Below are 20,676 nucleotides of genomic sequence, written 5' to 3' on the forward strand. Positions count from 1 at the left end.
AGGACATCAGGGATAAAATCGTAGACCTGCACAAGGCTGGGATGGGCTACAGGACAATAGGCAAGCAGCTTGGTGAGAAGGCAACAACTGTTGCCGCAATTATTAGAAAATGGAAGAAGTTCAAGATGACGGTCAATCACCCTCGGTTTGGGGCTCCATGCAATATCTCACCTCGTGGGGCATCAATGATCATGAGGAAGGTGAGGGATCAGCCCAGAACTACACGGCAGGTCAATGACCTGAAGAGAGCTGGGACCACAGTCTCAAAGAAAACCATTAGTAACACACTACGTCGTCATGGATTAAAATCCTGCAGTGCGCGCAAGGTCCCCCTGCTCAAGCCAGCGCATGTCCAGGCCCATCTGAAGTTTGCCAATGGCCATCTGGATGATCCAAAGGAGGAATGGGAGAAGGTCATGTGGTCTGATGAGACAAAAATAGAGCTTTTTGGTCTAAACTCCACTCGCCGTGTTTGGAGGAAGAAGAAGGATGAGTACAACCCCAAGAACACCATCCCAACCGTGAAGCATGGAGGTGGAAACATCATTCTTTGGGGATGCTTTTCTGCAAAGGGGACAGGACGACTGCACCGTATTGAGGGGAGGATGGATGGGGCCATGTATCGAGAGATCTTGGCCAACAACCTCCTTCCCTCAGTAAGAGCATTGAAGATGGGTCGTGGCTGAGTCTTCCAGCATGACAACGACCCGAAACACACAGCCATGGCAACTAAGGAGTGGCTCCGTAAGAAGCATCTCAAGGTCCTGGAGTGGCATAGCCAGTCTCCAGACCTGAACCCAATAGAAAATCTTTGGTGGGAGCTGAAAGTCCGTATTGCCCAGCGACAGCCCCGAAACCTGAAGGATCTGGAGAAGGTCTGTATGGAGGAGTTGGCCAAAATCTCTACTGCAGTGTGTGTAAACCTGGTCAAGAACTACAGGAAACGTGTGATCTCTGTAATTGCAAACAAAGGTTTCTGTACCAAATATTAAGTTCTGCTTTTCTGATGTATCAAATACTTAATGTCATGCAATAAAATGCAAATGAGTGATTTTCTGAATTTTTGTTTTAGATTCCGTCTCTCACAGTTGAAGTCTGCCTATGATAATAATTACAGACTTCTACATGCATTGTAAGTAGGAAAACCTGCAAAATCGGAGGTGTATCAAATACTTGTTCTCCCCACTGTATATATAAAACATTTCTTACCGAGCCTTTCCATAAGTCCACACAAGTTTCTTCGACTGTCTTCTGACTGTAATTAGAGCGATGTTGATGTCGTACTGTGATGCCAGCAGATTACAGATTGCCTTTGCCAATCGCTCATCATCTTCATGAATATAAGCAAGTGATGTCTGCTAAATAATCAATTTAGGTTTCTCCAGAAATAATTCTAAATAACAAACAGGCTTTATTTACAAATTAGTGAGAATGTCTCACCCCATGCTCAAGAATGGCCTTTTTCTCGCTCACTCTAGGTTAAATGAAAATGAAATCTCCAAAATATTGTTACTTTTTAAACAAAGCGATTATTATTATTATAAATGAATTTAGAATTATATTTTAAAAAACGTAGATATTCTCAGATATTTTCACAAATCCTAACGGAAAATTCCCCTTAGATATTAATGTAGAGTCCTCCAATCCTCTGAATGTAATTATTGGCAGAGAGTCAAGTCATTGAAAAAAAGATTTTTCGATATATTGTAGTCCTACCATAGGCAAAATGAGTCTCACTAGTGTTTAGTAACGTGCTGTTAAAAATGGTGTAGGTCTTATTTATCTAAAGAGCATCTAAAAGTTAGAAGCAAAAGCCTACAACTATTTTAGCACCGTTACGTGCTGCTCTGAGGCAAGCATGGGGACTGGTCTTGATAAATCAATGAGATTTTTATTTTCACTTAATCTCAGTTTGGGTATTGGTTAGACAAAAACTAGAAAATGAGGGTGCAGAAATGTTATGCTCTTAGTGTTTACCTTTATTTAACTAGGCAAATCAGTTAAGAAATACATTCTTATTTACAAGGACAGCCTAGTCCTTCCTCATGCCCTGCTGGGATTCTTTAGCTAAATAGCCCAGTACTGTACTGCCATCCGTCACGTTGTACAGCTCCATAATTTCCGTTCCAGCAAGTACCAGTCAAACGTTTGGACACACCTACTCATTCCATGTTTACTACAGTATGTATTGTAGACTGCACAGTATCCTAATAAGTATCCTAATAAACAAAAACACATTTTGTTCATAAAATAATGATAAAAAAATATTCTTTCAAAATGCAGATGTTGATTTAGTTATGGATCCATAACGAATTTCTACGGGAATAAATTTCACTGATTTACAGAAATATTGGAACAAAGTTGTCTAATGAAGGCAAACAATTTAGAATCCTCCAATCCTGTAGCCTACTCCCGACCGTCATGTTGTACAACGCCATATTTTCCATTCCATCCTAACGGAAACCCTGAGGGTTTTGTTTTTCTCTGAATAGAAACACCATAATATTAATCAAATTAATTAAGCCAAATTTCGTAAAATCATTCCCATATACTATGTTATTACAAAAAAAGGTTTTGAATTCTCTGGTAATGCCAATACGGAATAGTATCAAATGCTTCTGAAAGATGACCTCTGGTGGTCAAACTAGCAATAACTTGCAGTAACAGACAAAATGGCTGAAAATTAAATGACGTGCCACAGAATGCTGCGGCAGTGTGACACAACTTTTAAAGGATGAACCACTGTATGTGTCCCTTTTAATTGTCACAAAGATAATCCTTTGGATAATGCAATATGACATCTGTGCATCAACATAGGTGAACATTTATATTACTGTATCCAAAGGATTATCATCTGACAAATAAAATGTTCAGAGGTTCAGAGGGCTGAAGTCCATGTATTTTGGAAATGAACATTGTTTTGGTATAGTTGAATGTTGTGTTGCGTAATCAAAGGAAAGTCCTGTGGATATCCCACAAAATGGTGAGATGCTCTCATGATTTCTTTGGATTAGCTTGACATCACAGTTCTGGAGTTGTGTTCCTGCCTTATCTGTCACACTTTGAGAGTGGACACTATTACATCTATTCATATTCTTTATCCCATCTCTTTCAGTGGCAGAATGATCTATTCTTTGTCCTCACATTTTCCGTCCTCCCATCACTTTTCACTGGGAGTTCAATCCATCTCATCATGTTTACCTACCTCTCTCCCCTCTTCTCAATCATTCCTCCTCCATCTCTGTTTATCACTCTCTCCCTCTCTCTTTCCACATTGTTTGCCATAATTTCTCCTGCATCCCTTTCTCTCCCCTCATTCTCCATCATTCTTCTCTTTCTATCACTCACCCTCGCACTCCTTTTTCTCAGTGATACTGTTGATCCCTCTCCCCATGCTCTGCTGGGTCTTAGACACCCACCGAAAACACACTGCCTTACTGGCAGCTTTTTTACGCCACCCACTATAAACCATTCAATCTCTATGGACAACTCTGGCTGCTTCCTCTCATCTATCTCTCTATTCCCCTCTCTCTTTTAGTCTAGCTCCGCTACTAAATCATCTGCCCTCCTTCATCCCGTTCACTCTATTATTTCAGTCTCTGAGCGAGAGAGCAATAGAGAGAGACATTTTGCTTGCTTTACATCAGTCATTTCCTTGGGATTGTACTGTACAATTCCTTTAATTATTCTCTCTTAGACTGATTATTTGTGCTAGAGATCACAGTGTCAGCTGATTCTGTTAAATGGTACAGGGAAAGTAGTACTAGAAACCTCAGCTCTTTTCATGACAGATGGACTTACTATTTCCTAACCATCTTAAATAAGCAGGCCCCTTTCAAAAAATGTAGAACTAAGAACAGATATAGCCCTTGGTTCACTCCAGACCTGACTGCCCTTGAAAAGCACAAAAACATCCTGTGGCGGACTGCAATAGCATCGAATAGTTCCCGCGATATGCAACTATTCAGGGAAGTCAGGAACCAATACACACAGTCAGTCAGGAAAGCAAAGGCTAGCTTTTCCAAACAGAAATTTGCATCCTTTAGCTCGAACTCCAAAAGGTTTTGGGACACTTTAAAGTCCATGGAGAACAAGAACACCTCCTCCCAACCGCCCACTCCACTGAGTGTAGGCAACACGGTCACCACCGATATATCCATGATAATAGAAAATTTCAATAATCATTTCTCTATGGCTGGCCATGCTTTCCTCCTGGCTACCCCAACCCCGGCCAACAGCTCCGCACCCCCCGCAGCTACTTGCCCGAGCCTCCCCAGCTTCTCCTTCACCCAAATCCAGATCGCAGATGTTCTGAAAGAGCTGCAAATCCTGGACCCGTACAAATCAGCTGGGCTAGACAATCTGGACCCTCTCTTTCTAAAATTATCTGCCGCGACTGTTGCAACCCCTATTACCAGTTTGTTCAACCTCTCTTTCGTTTTGTCCGAGATCCCTAAAGATTGGAAAGCTGCCGCGGTCATCCCCCTCTTCAAAGGGGGTGACACTCTAGACCCAAACTGTTATAGACCTATATCCATCCTGCCCTGCCTTTATAAACTCTTTGAAAGCCAAGTTAATCAACAGATCACTGACTATTTGGAATCCCATCATACCTTCTCCTCTGTGCAATCCGTTTTCCGAGCTGGTCATGGGTGCACCTCAGCCACGCTCAAGGTACTAAACGATATCATAACCTCCGTCAAAAAAAGACAGTACTGTGCAGCCATCTTCATCGACCTGGCCAAAGCTTTAGACTCTGCCAATCACCGCATTCTTATCGGCAGACTAAATAGCCTAAGCTTCTCAAATGACTGCCTCGCCTGGTTCACCAACTACTTCGCAGACAGAGTTCAGTGTGTCAAATCGGAGGGCCTATTGTCCGGACCTCTGGCAGTCTTTATGGGGGTACCACAGGGTTCAATTCTGGGGCCGACTCTTTTCTCTGTATATATCAACGATGTCGCTCTTGCTTCTGGTGATTCCCTGATCCACCTCTACGCAGACAACACCATTCTGTATACATCTGGCCCTTCTTTGGACACTGTGTTAACTAACCTCCAAACGAGCTTCAATGCCATACAACACTCCTTCCGTAGCCTCCAACTGCTCTTAAACGCTAGCAAAACAAAATGCATGCTTTTCAACCGTTCGCTGCCCCACCCGCTCGCCCGACTTGCATCACTACTCTGGACGGTTCTGATCTAGAATACGTGGACAACTAAAAATAGCTAGGTGTCTGGCTAGACTGTAAACTCTCCTTTCAGACTCATATCCAACATCTCCAATCCAAAATCAAATCTAGAATTGGCTTTCTATTTCACAACAAAGCCTCCTTCACTCACGCCGCCAAACTTACCCTAGTAAAACCTACTATCCTACCGATCCACGACTTTGGCGATGTCGTCTACAAAATAGCTTCCAAAACTCTACTCAGCAAATTGGATGTAGTCTATCACAGTGCCATCCGTTTTGTTACCAAAGCGCCTTATACCACCCACCACTGCGACCTGTATGCTCTAGTCGGCTGGCCCTCGCTACATATTCGTCGCCAGACCCACTGGCTCCAGGTCATCTATAAGTCTATGCTAGGTAAAGCGCCGCCTTTTCTCAGCTCACTGGTCACGATAACAACACCCACCCCTAGCACGCGCTCCAGTAGGTATATCTCACTGGTCATCCCCAAAGCCAACACCTCGTTTGGCCGCCTTTCCTTTCAGTTCTCTGCTGCCAGTGACTGGAATGAATTGCAAAAATCGTAGAAGCTGGAGACTTACATTTCCCCACGCTAACTTTAAACATCAGCTATCTGAGCAGCTAACCGATCGCTGCAGCTGTACATAGTCCATCTGTAAATAGCCCACCCAATCTACCTACCTCATCCCCATATTGTTTTTATTTACTTTGCTGCTCTTTTGCACACCAGTATCACTACTTACACACCATCATCTGCTCATCTATCACTCCAGTGTTAATCTGCTAAATTGTAATTACTTTGCTACTATGGCCTATTTATTGCCTTACCTCCTAATGCTATTTGCACACACTGTATATAGACTTTATTTTTTTTCTATTGTGTTATTGATTGTACACTTGTTTATTCCATGTGTAACTCTGTGTTGTTGTTTCTTTATCTTGTCCAGGTCGCAGTTGTAAATGAGAACTTGTTCTCAACTAGCTTACCTGGTTAAATAAATGTGAAATAATAAAAAATTAAAAAAGTATTAATTCCCCCTCATGTTGAATTAGGTTATTATTTTAGAGACAACACCTTGACCTGCAAACGCTATTTGAATGAACAGGATATCAACAGGATATCGTTTCAGTATCATATTCATGTTTTCTCCCTGATCCTGGGATTGCCATAACGGAAACGGAAAAGACAGGCTTTCAACAAAGCTCTTTTTAACTTTTTCTCAACATTCAATTAAAGAATAATAATTTTTACCAAAAATAAAAAAAATCCTGACACTCAATAAAACTTAGTTAATCTTTCTAGCGGGAACCCCTCGTCAACATTCCGCTGAAAAGGCAGCGCGCGAAATTCAAAAATATTTTTTTGAAATATGTAACTTTCACACATTATCAAGTCCAATAAAGCAAATGAAAGACAAACATCTTCTTAATCTACCCATCGTGTCCAATTTAAAAAATGCTTTACAGCGAAAGCACAACATATGATTATGTTAGGTCATAGCCAAGTTGAAAAAACACAATTTTCCCAGGCAAAGATAGGAGTAACAAAAAGCAGAAATATAGATAAAATGAATCACTAACCTTTGATGATCTTCATCAGATGACACTCATAGGACATCTTGTTACACAATACATGTATGTTTTGTTCGATAATGTGCATATTTATATCCAAAAATCTCAGTTTACACTGGCGCCTTACGTGCAGTAATGTTTTGATTCCAAAACATCCAGTGATTTTGCAGAAATACTCATAATAAACATTGATAAAAGATACAAGTGTTATTCAATGATTTAAAGATAGACTTCTCCTTAATGCAACCGCTGTTTCAGATTTTTTAAAACTTTACGTAAAAAGCATAATCTGAGAACGGCGCTCAGAATCCAAAACAGCCACAGGAATATCCGCCATTTTGGAGTCAACAAAGTTAGAAACAACACCATAAATATTCACTTACCTTTGATGATCTTCATCAGTAGGCACTCCCAGGAATCCCAGTTCGACAATAAATTACTGATTTGTTCCATAATTTATGTCCATTAGCCACTTGTTGTTAGCGTGTTCAGCCCAGTAATCCATCCTCAAGAGGCGCAGGCACTTCATCCAGACAAAAACTTTAAAAGTTCTGTTACAGTCCTTTAGAAACATGTCAAACGATGTATGGAATCAATCCTCATTCAAGTTTCTAAAGACGGTTGACATCTAATGGAAGCTGTAGGAAGTGCAACTTTATCCATATCTCAATGTGTATTCGGTAGGGCAAGCTTTGAAAAACTACAAACCTCAGATGTCCCACTTCCTGGTTGGATTTTTCTCAGGTTTTCGCCTGCCATATTAGTTATGTTATACTCACAGACATAATTCAAACAGTTTTAGAAACTGCAGAGTGTTTTCTATCCAATACTAATAATAATATGCATATATTAGCATCTGGGACAGAGTAGGAGGCAGTTCACTCTGGGCACGCTATTCATCCAAAAGTGAAAATTCTGCCCCCTATCCCAAAAAGGTTCAACTTTTTCCCTTCACTCAATGAAGCGTTGTAGAGCTTAATTCACAAATTAAGTATTTGATGTAAATGACAATAGAAGCCTATTAACATCAAGCGACAGTAGTCTTTGACTGATGTGAGCTATTGTATTGGTTGTCATGACAGCAGGAAGCAGACAGTAAAGTCTTGCGTAGAGAGAGAGAGAGAGAGAGAGAGAGTGAGAGAAAGAGAGAGAGAGTGAGAGAAAGAGAGAGAGAGAGAGAGAGAGAGAGAGAGAGAGAAGGGAATGAAGAAAGAGAGCCACTGTCGTCCCACCACACCGCAGCCCTGTCACCGCCCCTGACTGACAACTGGCAGACAACAATGCACTCTGGGTAATTAAAAGGAAGTACTGTCTTCACACTGGACTGGGTGGGGGCTGGAGAGATGGGGGAGAAAATGCATCTGGGTGGATTAGACCATTCAGCTCTAAATCCCCACAAACATCCTCCTCTCGTTGATCTACTGCTTTGGCCTCACGCCTAACACTCCTCTCCTTAGTGTGTGTGTTTTTGTGTTGTTCATTTGTGTGTGCGTGTGCATGTGATAATACCCAACCACTCTGTGTTGATGAAGGCTGGAGCCAGTTAAAGGTATTTTCCTCCCAGAGAGAGTATAATATACTGACTCTGATGCGCCACAACATTAGACCAGCCTGATGGCTACTCATTTCTGAGGGCCTCTCATTTTGTCCTCACACCTAATTAACTGAAGTTGTTAACTGACGTCGTTATTTAAGCAGAAAATGTCCTTGGCTAGAAGGGTGTGATTAGGGACGCACAATTCAAAAACAAGTGGTAGAGGCTATTGTTGAGTAGACTGAGAAAACGGAGTGCTTCAGAGATGGACTTCAGCTCATAAGATGAGAGGAACATGCTGCTTTATAATAAATCATACATCACATCCATGGGCACATCCATCAAATGCCATACCAAAGGTAGACATCTCACACTGCCCTGTCTAATTTAAGGATCTGTCTCGAGATAAAAGGCAGAAAGGGAGAAAAATACATAACTACCCCCTACAGATCTGATGCCTACCATCTCTTCATGAAAGAACCTTCTATCGCCCTGTGATTATCAGGTGTAACTATATCTGAAAGCAGGGAAAGAACTGTAACATAGAACTGTAATATAGAACTGTAATATCATTCAATCAAATCAAGGAGTACGAAAGGCAAATTTAAGACTTAAATGGAAATCCCCCTACATCCAAATAGAATATAGAGTATGCCGTTCCAGATATATTGTTAGACATGAAGTATTGCTGTCAATGAGGTATGTCTCGGAAAGCTTCTGCTGCAACTATGGGAAATCTCATGAGACCCACTTTTCAATCGCTTTGAAATGCAAGCTGTGGAGTCAGTCAGACAGACGCTGCTTGGGAATGCAGCACTGTGGGCCCCGATAGGCAGCAATACAGTGACATGGCAATCAAGGCAGCCTATCAACAGCCACCTTAAGGATCTGGGCCTGACCCTACAGTAATTACATGGGCAGCAGTGGAGGCTGCTGAGAGGAGGACGGATCATAATAATGTCTAGAACGGAGCGAATTGAATGGCATCAGACACATAGAAACCATGTGTTTGATACCGTTCCACTGATTCCGCTTCTGCCATCACAAGCCCGTCCTCCCCAATTATAGTGCCACCAACCTCCTGTGATGGGCATCTACACATAGGGAGCAGCTGGAGTAAGGGGGAGGTAATTGGGGTGCTCAGTGTCTTGAAATTAAATGAGTGTGCTGCAGGTTGCATGGAGCCAGGAGGACATAGTGTAATACATAGTGAACTACACCTTAACACAGAAGCATAGCCCCATATGGTTACTCCTTAAAGCTGCAATATGTCACTTTTTGGGCGACCTGACCAAATTCACACAGAAATTTGAGTTATAGATCTGTCATTCCCATTGAAAGCAAGTCTAAGAAGCAGTTCTATGTGCACTATTTCTATGCTTCCCGGTTTTAAGATTATTTTTTGTGTCTTTTACTTTCAGTTTTGTACACCAGCTTCAAACAACTGAAAATACAATGTTTTTGGTTATGGAGAATATATTTCACACAGGTTTAGATGGTACAATGATTCTCTACACTACACTTTTTGTTTGGTCACATAAGCTGAAATTAGGCGAACTATCAGAATTTTAGCAACCAGGAAATGGCAGAGCGATTTCTGCATAGTGCATATTTAACACCACAAAGGCACCCCACATGGTTCTGTGTGTAGGTGTAGTTCACTATGTAACTATTTGACCTAGTCCTTAACTACAGAGCATATACAGTGAGGGAAAAAAGTATCTGATCCCCTGCTGATTTTGTATGTTTGCCCACTGACAAAGAAATGATCCGTCTATCATTTTAATGGTAGGTTTATGTGAACAGTGAGAGACAGAATAACAACAAAAGTATCCAGAAAAACGCATGTCAAAAATGTTATAAATTGATTTGCATTTTAATGAGGGAAATAAGTATTTGACCCCTCTGCAAAACATGACTTAGTACTTGGTGGCAAAACACTTGTTGGCAATCACAGAGGTCAGATGTTTCTTGTAGTTGGCCACCAGATTTGCACACATCTCAGGAGGGATTTTGTCCCACTCCTCTTTGCAGATCTTCTCCAAGTCATTAAGATTTCGAGGCTGACGTTTGGCAACTCGAACCTTCAGCTCCCTCCACAAATTTTCTATGGGATTAAGGTCTGGAGACTGGCTAGGCCACTCCAGGACCTTAATGTGCTTCTTCTTGAGCCACTCCTTTGTTGCCTTGGCCGTGTGTTTTGGGTCATTGTCATGCTGGAATAACCATCCACGACCCATTTTCAATGCCCTGGCTGAGGGAAGGACGTTCTCACCCAAGATTTGACAGTACATGGCCCCGTCCATCGTCCCTTTGATGCGGTGAAGTTGTCCTGTCCCCTTAGCAGAAAAACACCCCCAAAGCATAATGTTTCCACCTCCATGTTTGACGGTGGGGATGGTGTTCTTGGGGTCATAGGCAGCATTCCTCCTCCTCCAAACACGGCGAGTTGAGTTGATGCCAAAGAGCTCCATTTTGGTCTCATCTGACCACAACACTTCACCCAGTTGTCCTCTGAATCGTTCAGATGTTCATTGGTAAACTTCAGACGGGCATGTATATGTGCTTTCTTGAGCAGGGGGACCTGCGGAAGCTGCAGGATTTCAGTCCTTCACGGCGTAGTGTGTTACCAATTGTTGTCTTGGTGACTATGGTCCCAGCTGCCTTGAGATCATTGACAAGATCCTCCCGTGTAGTTCTGGGCTGATTCCTCCCCGTTCTCATGATCATTGCAACTCCACGAGGTGAGATCTTGCATGGAGCCCCAGGCAGAGGTAGATTGACAGTTCTTTTGTGCTTCTTCCATTTGCAAATAATCGCACCAACTGTTGTCACCTTCTCACCAAGCTGCTTGGCGATGGTCTTGTAGCCCATTCCAGCCTTGTGTAGGTCTACAATCTTGTCCCTGACATCCTTGGAGAGCTCTTTTGTCTTGGCCATGGTGGAGAGTTTGGAATCTGATTGATAGGTGTCTTTTATACAGGTAACAAGCTGAGATTAGGAGCACTCCCTTAAAGAGTGTGCTCGTAATCTCAGCTCGTTACCTGTATAAAAGACACCTGGGAGCCAGAAATCTTTCTGATTGAGAGGGGGTCAAATACTTATTTCCCTCATTAAGATGCAAATCAATTTAGAAAATTTTTGACTTGCGTTTTTCTGGATTTTTGCTGTTGTTATTCTGTCTCTCACTGTTCAAATAAACCTCCCATTAAAATTATAGACTGATCATTTCTTTGTCAGTGGGCAAATGTACAAAATCAGCAGGGGATCAAATACTTTTTTCCCCTCACTGTACTTTGGGGCCCTGATTTGTTAGTATGCCCCAATGCTGTCACGCCTGCTCCCACTCCCCCTCACTGGAGCTCTAGGGCGCCAGGCGGCCCATCATTACGCACACCTGTCACCATCATTACACGCATCAGCGCTTCAATGGACTCACCTGGACACCATTACTTATTGATTGCCTTCCCTATATCTGTCTATTCCTCAGTTTCATCCCCGTGTCAGCATTAATGTTGTTTTGTTCTCCCTGTCCAGACGCTGTCCTTGTTTTTTTGTTTCATGTCAGTTAATTATTAAATATTCACTCCATGTACTTGCTTCTCGTTTCCCAGCGTCTGTCCTTACAGAATGCTGACACCACAATATTGGAAGCATCAGGGAGTTTTTTGCTTTTTGTTGGTGACGTCGGTTCCTGGTCCCGCTGTCGAAGGAACCGGGGTGCCTCAGCTGGCTCGTCAGGCTTCCATGCCTTAGCTGGCTCCAGAGGTTTTCTTGCCTTGGTTGGCTCGGCAGGCTCCCATCACACGTTAAATATTCACTCCCTGTGCTTACTTCTCGTCTCCCAGCGTCTGTCCTTACAAATACTTGGTTCGCAATTGGACAAAAAGCATCAGGAAGAGGAGAGTCATTCAGAAATCAACCCATTATGTTTGACATTCTTCCAAGCTTCTCTCATCCACCAATTGGATGTTGCTGTGAAAACTGTGAAGATGTCATTCTGCTTTCCTGCTATTAAATGAAGCGTGAAGGTCCTGATGGAGGCTGAATTAATAAGCACGCTCTCACTTTGATTAGTGTTAATTAAAATGGCATTGATAAAGATTCCCAGTATGGTTCTAGCCTTTGTGTATTCTACTGTTAGCAGATATAATTGAATGATTGTTGGTAAGAAATAATTAACTTAAGGCCACACACTCCACTTCTTGGAATAGAGAATTATGCAGAGCTGCTTGGAAGAGGCTCTTAGAGAATGAATGTAAGTTCTGCGCAGACACTGTTTCTGGAGGGGCAACCATAAATATCTCTGGTCTCCTTATCAAATCTGTTACAGACAAACAGATGCTGGCATCATTGGCACAGACTCTTCCTTCAGTACCACCTTGTGACTACACTACATATTTTAACTGCTTTGGATAAGCATTCGCTAAATTACAAATACATTTGAAATTCTGAAGAGGGTTTTGTATGTCGGAGTCAGAGAGACACTGTTACTGTTTGAGGAGGGATGGAGGGAGAGAGAAACAGAGAGAGAACAAGAGAGCGGACAGCATTAGTAGTCTGTCCATGGCACCAGGACCTGTGCTCTGTCATAAATTGGAAATGACAACTTGATTCATGCCGGTGATATATTTTACCGTCCGACCGGGTGACATTCTTATCATCTAATATCCGAGACTTGCTGTAGCGCTCCAGAGACGCGATGGGATGAAAATACTGGGTCCAGACGAATGAAGTAGAGCGAAAAGCAGGCCTAGAATTCATAGTTTAGTATAAACATGAGTGGGTAGACCAGCTGTGCATGTGAAATCAAAGAAAATGTAAGGGGGTCTTTAAAACCTGCCGATACACTGTGAAGGAAGTACAGGATGTTTTATTACATCAATAGAGTAAAAGCCTCCAGCTAAACATGTAGGTGACAGAGACCTTCAAAACCTTCTCTCTCAGCTTAGCTATACTGTATATTCTGGAAGTTTGAACTCTCATTATCTGGTATGGTATGTTGGATGTAAGCTAGTTGAGGTGAAATAAGCCATGGGCAAATGAGAACGGTGAACACTAAAACCACAGGAGGCTGGTGAGAGGAGGACGGGCTCATAATAATGTCTGGAATGGAGTGAATGGAATGGTATTGAATACATGGAAACAACGTGTTTGATGGGTTTGATACCGTTCCATTCATTCGGTTCGTCATTACTATGAGCCCGTCCTCCCCAATTAAGGTGCAACCGGCCGCCTGTGACTGAAACGTTCAGACTTCAAAAAGACAATCACTTTTCTGGCATTGACCTATAAAAGTTGGAGTTAGTTAGGGAGAGACAGAGTCCAACTCAGTGTGCCGATTGTTATTTTATTAATTTCTATGAACAATAGAACAGGACAAACAAGAACTGCTGTATTGCACCAGCGGGGCCAATTTGGAAACATTATTTTATCCTTTAAAAGAAAGTGAAAATCTGTGCTTATAATTCAAAACAAATCATTTGATCTCAAGAGCTACTCCTGACAAAATGAAAAATACTTACTAGTACAGGCAAAACATTTCAGGAAATAATTGCACTAAAGCTAAATATATTCCAATATATACATATGCCTCTTAACTGTAGTGTCTACACACACACACACACACACACACACACACACACACACACACACACACACACACACACACACACTCCTCTCTCATCTCCCTTATGAGCTCTCTTATCCTCATGTCTCATCGGCCTCTCCTCCACCTGGCTCTCAGGAGAGAGAGATGCATGTGGACTAGTTTAGGCAGTGTGTGTTAACTAGCCCATATGTTCACCGGAGGGACTACTGAACCCCTGCAGTCATCAATTAGTGTGGGCACACACACACACACACACACACACACACACACACACACACACACACACACACACACTCATCCCCACCCAGCCCTACTCTGACAAACACATATTCTGATTGTTCGAAGAGCATTTTGCTTAGATAAACATCTGGAGGCCTGGGTGATGGAGAACTAGCAGCAACCAAAACACATGTCCAGAAAATACCCCCTCCGGTGCCATTACCAACCCCCTGTGCTGTGCAGTCCAGACACAGCATCACACAAAGAGCTCCACCAATAAATGAATGAATGACATTTTATTTTCATGTCAAATCGTCCTTTCACAGTGAGAATGTACTAGGAATTATCACAGGCACCATCTCAGTGCTCGTGGGTAGAGGCAGGCAAGCTGCGAGCACCCTGAACACATCCCATTATACTGCACAGCTGAAACACCATACCTGTCCTGATAACATCACAGCTCTGTACAATAGGCTTGCTCTGTCTCACACTCTCTTACACACACACACACACACACACACACACACACACACACACACACACACACACACACACACACACACACACACACACACACACAAACACACACACACACACGCTATTTTCTCACCACTGCTCCATCTCTCAGTCTTTTTCGCTTTACACCCACACACAAGCACACACGCACACACACTCTCTCTCTCCCTGGGAGGCTGACAGGGGTCCTGTTAGTCGCTCTGATGAACCTGGGAGGGGAGCTGTAGCGGTGTCTGGGCGGTGTTGAGGCGCTGAGCAGGCTTACGGCAATTACCCTGTCCTGTCCTCCTCTCCGTGCCAGACCCTGCTGCTGCTGACACAGCCAGGCACAGGGACAGCCAGGCACAGGGACAGGACATGCTGTGCCAGCATCTCTTTTCTCACTGAACTACTCCCAGAGAGGGTGCTGAAAAGCTGCATAAGATAGATGCTCTGTGTGAAGATAGATGCTCTGTTACGACAGCAACACATGCACACATACCGTATAAAGTCATGGGTATAATCAATTATATACTGTATTTGTGCATATAATCAACACACACACACACACACACACACACACACACACACACACACACACACACACACACACACACACACACACACACTCGTCCCAGTGATATGTCAACCTGAGTTCAATACTTTCAGAGCCATGAGCAGGGTAAAGTATTTCCAGTGACCCTCTCTGGACCTAACCTGACAGTAACCTGTGGCAGCTCCAGGCTACTAACTACCCAGCATGGTGCTCCGCTGGTAAGGAGCTGCCGCTGCTACATCTAACTACCCGTCATGGTGCTCTGCTGGTAAGGAGCTGTCGCTGCTATATCTAACTACCCAGCATGGTGCTCTGCTGGTAAGGAGCTGTAGCTGCTACATCTAACTACCCGGCATGGTGCTCTGCTGGTAAGGAGGTGTCGCTGCTACATTTAACTACCCGGCATGGTGCTCTGCTGGTAAGGAGCTGTCGCTGCGACATCTAACTACCCGGCACGGTGCTCTGCTGGTAAGGAGCTGTCGCTGCGACATCTAACTACCCGGCACGGTGCTCTGCTGGTAAGGAGCTGTCGCTGCTACATCTAACTACCCGAGCGGTGCTCTGCTGGTAAGGAGCTGTCGCTGCGACATCTAACTACCCGGCACGGTGCTCTGCTGGTAAGGAGCTGTCGCTGCTACATCTAACTACCCGGCACGGTGCTCTGCTGGTAAGGAGCTGTCGCTGCTACATCTAACTACCCGGTACGGTGCTCTGCTGGTAAGGAGCTGTCGCTGCGACATCTAACTACCCAGCACGGTGCTCTGCTGGTAAGGAGCTGTCGCTGCGACATCTAACTACCCGGCACGGTGCTCTGCTGGTAAGGAGCTGTCGCTGCGACATCTAACTACCCGGCACGGTGCTCTGCTGGTAAGGAGCTGTCGCTGCGACATCTAACTACCCGGCACGGTGCTCTGCTGGTAAGGAGCTGTCGCTGCGACATCTAACTACCCGGCACGGTGCTCTGCTGGTAAGGAGCTGTCGCTGCGTCATCTAACTACCCGGCACGGTGCTCCGCTGGTAAGGAGCTGTCGCAGCCTCATCTAACTACTTATTTCCAACCTCTGCAGAGCAGGAGACCATAAATAAATGATTAAACTTGTCAGATCCACTCAAGCCTGATCCTTCAGGAAGTGGCTTGAGAGGAGGTGGTGGTGGTGGAAGCGGGGAAAGGGGGTGGTGGCGGGGGACACCGGAGGATGTCCACAGGTTAGAGGTGGGAGGATTAGATGGAGGGCATGGGTTGAAGGTGGGGAAGGGTGTTACAAATGATATCTGTCTTTTTGAGCGATACAATGAATGAAGCATACTTTATTTGATCTATTGTATTTTACCCTTATTTTACCAACTGGGAACACATTTACTTTTAAAACAACGACTTAGGGATAAGCTGCAGGGGAGAGGAGGTACACACACACACACACACACACACACACACACACACACACACACACACACACACACACACACACACACACACACACACACACACACACACAGAGACAGATACACACACAAGAGAAAACATTAGACATTAAGATCGCTGCCCCTCTACCCACAGACAAACAGATCTGTATGTGTCCTTGAAAACTCTTCAAAGAACAGGCCTTAACCTTTAACACGGTCTCTGTTTGACTACAACATGCTTCAAGCCAAGACAGAGTTATGGGGAGTGCGTGAGCGTGTGTGATTGTGAGACAATGTGGATGAGAAAGATATAGTGTGTGAGTGAGTAATGTGTGTGTGTGTGCGGTATGTGTGTTTGGTAATGGAAGGGTGTGCGTCGAAACACCCTTTTTGACTCCAAATGGCCATGTTACTATGGCAACAAGCTGGGTGAGGCGAGGGAATGTTCTCAATAGGAGAGTTCTGACACTGTGACGTGATCTGAATGCTCCCGCATGATCAGTCGGACTCAGAACGATGTCTGTTCAAAAGAAAAGCCAACTTCCTCTTGGGTTTGGGCAGACTTGTCCTCTGATTTAGCCCAATAGACAGAGAGACTCGGGAATATTAGGCAACACTGGAACCACAGTGTGGGATCTAAATGGTATCATGAAAGTGATGTCCATCGGTGATTAGGAGAGCGTCAGGACTGGTTGTATCAACGACTGACAGGAACAAATCAGGATGTACACATTTCAGGTTTAGTTGATAGGAAACTATGTATAATCTACAGCATTTGCAGGGTGAATCAAGTCAAAAAATACAAAATAATCAGCTCAATAATATCATTATTGTACATCCTCTATGGGTATCACATGATAAAGCCATATGCACCAGCTTAAGCAGCCTTGGATATAAAGAGGACTTAAATATATGCTGATACAAACACGTCAACAAGCACAGATTGGCACGGCACGTTGGGTAGAATAATTGGCACAGCTCTGAATTAATATTTTACTATCTTCTGGACTGGTTCCCTCTGCTGAACGAGGGGGATCCGCAACACACTTCTACTGAGAGCTCCGTCTCAAATCCCTGACCATTGTTTTTAATGAGTGCACTCCATATGTCTTCTTGTGAGTGTGTGTGTGTGTGTGTGTGTGTTCGTGGGTTCCCTTAACACAGTTGACAGCCATTGATACAGCACCAGCTTCACTGAGTGTGACTGGCTGTCACGGTGGAAGGGGACATTAATTCATTGGAGACTGAAGGAAGGGGACTGGCTTCCTGCCATGACAGATCGATAGAAGGAGGCGTTAGGGAGAGACACCCTTTGGAAGACACCAAGACAGCAGCCAGCAGGCAGATATTGTAGGAACTCTTCAAAGAGCACTCAGTGGAACCTTAAAGAGACTGACTGGTGGGCAGCTGTCTGACTTAAGAGGAGGAGGAAGGAGGAGGAAGGAGGGAGGAGGACTGAGACGAGCCGTCATATCTAGCTGGCTGGCGTGATTAATGTTGAGATTGCAGAGGGAGGCTGTTCTACTTTATGAGGTCCCCGTCAGCTTTTACTGCCTGAAGTGAAGGGCCATGCAATCTGTCCTAAGATGGAGCCATCATGGAGAGATAGGGGGTTTGCATTCGCGGCTCGGGTTCACTTCTTGTCTTGTTTCTGCTTCGAGTTTATCCTCCATACACAGTACCAGTCAAAAGATTGGACACACCTACTCATTCAAGGGTTTTTCTTTATTGTAGAATAACAGTGGACATCAATACTATGAAATAACTAATCTGGAATCATGTGTTAAGACAAGTGTTAAACAGATTAAAATATATGATGTATGTGAGATTCTTCAAAATATCCAACCTTTGCCTTGATGACAGCTTTGCATACTCTTGGCATTCTCTCAACCAGCTTCATGAGGTAGTCACCTGGAATTAATTTAAATTAACAGGTGTGCCTTGTTAAAAGTTATTTTGTGGCATTTGCTTCTTTCTTAACACGTTTCAGCCAATCAGTTGTGTTGTGACAAGGTAGGGGTGGTATACAGAAGATAGCCCTATTATGGCAAAAACAGCTCATCCTTACTTTAAGACATGAAGGTCAGTCAGTCAATACAGAAAATGTCAAGAACTTTGAAAGTTTCTTCAGGTGCAGTCGCAAAAACCATCAAGCACTATGATGAAAATGGCTCTCATGAGGACCACCACAGGAAAGGAAGTCCCAGAGTTACCTCTGCTGCAGAGGATAAGTTAATTAGAGTTACCAGCCTCAGAAATTGCAGCCCAAACAAATGCTTCACAGAGTTCAAGTAACAGACACATCTCAACATCAACTGTTCAGAGGAGACTGCGGGAATCAGGCCTTCATGGTCGAATTGCTGCAAAGAAACCACTACTAAAGGACACCAATGAGAAGAAGAGACTTGCTTGGGCCAAGAAACACGAGCAACAGACATTAGACTGGTGGAAATCTGTCCTTTGTTCGGATGATCTCCGCATGTGTGGTTCCCACCGTGAAGCATGGAGGAGGAGGTGTAATTGTGTGGGGTGCTTTGCTGGTGACACTGTCTGTGATTTATTTAGAATTCAAGGCTCAATTAACTAGCATGGCTACCACAGCATTGTGCAGCGATACGCCATGACATCTGGTTCGCGCTTAGTGGAATATAATTTGTTTTTCAACAGGACAATGACCTAAAACACATCTCCAGGCTGTGTAAGGGCTATTTGAACAAGAAGTAGAGTGATGGAGTGCTGCATCAGATGACCTGGCCTCCACAATCACCCGACCTCAACCCAATTCAGATGGTTTGGGATGAGTTGGACTGTAGAGTGAAGGAAAAGCAGTCAACAAATGCAAAGCATATGTGGGAACTCCTTCAAGACTGTTGGAAAAGCATTCCAGATTTGTTTAACACTTTTTTGGTTACTACATGATATGTGTTATTTTATAGTTATGTTGTCTTCACTACTATTATACAATGTATAAAATGGAGTGACACTGTTAATCAGATTGTTTGAACCTTTCTAATACTGATCCATCTGCACATTATATAAGTTAAGAGGTGGAGTATATTATATACTGAATAAAAATATAAACACAACATGCAACAATTTCTAAGATTTTACTAAGTTGCCGTTCATATAAAGACATAAAATCAGTCAATTGAAATAAGTTCAATAGGCCCCAATCCATAGATTTCACATGACTGACAATACAGATATGCATCTGTTGGTCACAGATAACACAGATTTTTAAAAAGTAGGGTCGTGGAGAGGGTCGTGGATCAGAAAACCAGTCAGTATCTGGTGTGACCACCATTTGCCTCATGCAGCATGACACATCTGTTGATTGTGGCCTGTGTAATGTTGTCCCACTCCTCTTCAATGGCTGTGCAAAGTTGCTGGATATTGGCGGGAACTGGAACACGCTGTCGTACACATCGATCCAGAGCAACCCAAACATGCTCAATGGGTGACACGTCTGGTGAGAATGCAGGCCATGAAGGAACTGGGACATTTTCAGCTTCCACAAATTGTGTACAGATCCTTGCGACATGGGGCTGTGCATTATCATGCTGAAACACGAGGTGATGGGGCGGATGAATGGCATGACAATGGGCCCCAGGATCTCGTCACGGTATCTCTGTGAGTTCAAATTGCCATTGATAAAATGCAATTGTATTCTCACTCTGTTCACAACGTTGACATCAGCAAACCGCACGTCCACGCGGCACCATGCACGTGGTCTGTGTTTGTGAGGCTGGTTGGACGTCCTGAAAATTCTCTAGAACGACATTGGAAGCGGCTTATGGTAGAGAAATGAATATTCAATTCTCTGGCAACAGCTCTGGTGGACATCCCTGCAGTAAGCATTCCAATTATAAGCTCCCTCAAATACTTGAGACATCTGTCACATTGTGTTGTGTGACAAAACTGCACATGTTAGAGTTGCCTTTTATTGTCCACAGCACCTGTGTAAATATCATTATCTTGGCAAAAGAGACACTCTCACTAACAGGGATGTAAACAAATTTGTTCACAACATTTGAGTGAGGTAAGCTTTTTGTGCGCATGGAACATTTCTGGGATCTTTCAGCTCATTTTTTC

At 43.6% G+C, this 20,676-nt stretch overlaps 1 protein-coding gene across 3 annotated transcripts in view; it reads right to left on the minus strand.

Annotated features, from left to right (window-relative positions):
• LOC115132854 (beta-1,3-galactosyltransferase 1-like) overlaps nt 1–20,676 on the minus strand; it is a 120,916-nt gene that overhangs the window by 8,058 nt on the left and 92,182 nt on the right. The window lies entirely within an intron of this gene.

This window comes from Oncorhynchus nerka, linkage group LG2, assembly GCF_034236695.1.
Source record: "Oncorhynchus nerka isolate Pitt River linkage group LG2, Oner_Uvic_2.0, whole genome shotgun sequence".
In the NCBI taxonomy this organism is placed as follows: domain Eukaryota; kingdom Metazoa; phylum Chordata; class Actinopteri; order Salmoniformes; family Salmonidae; genus Oncorhynchus; species Oncorhynchus nerka.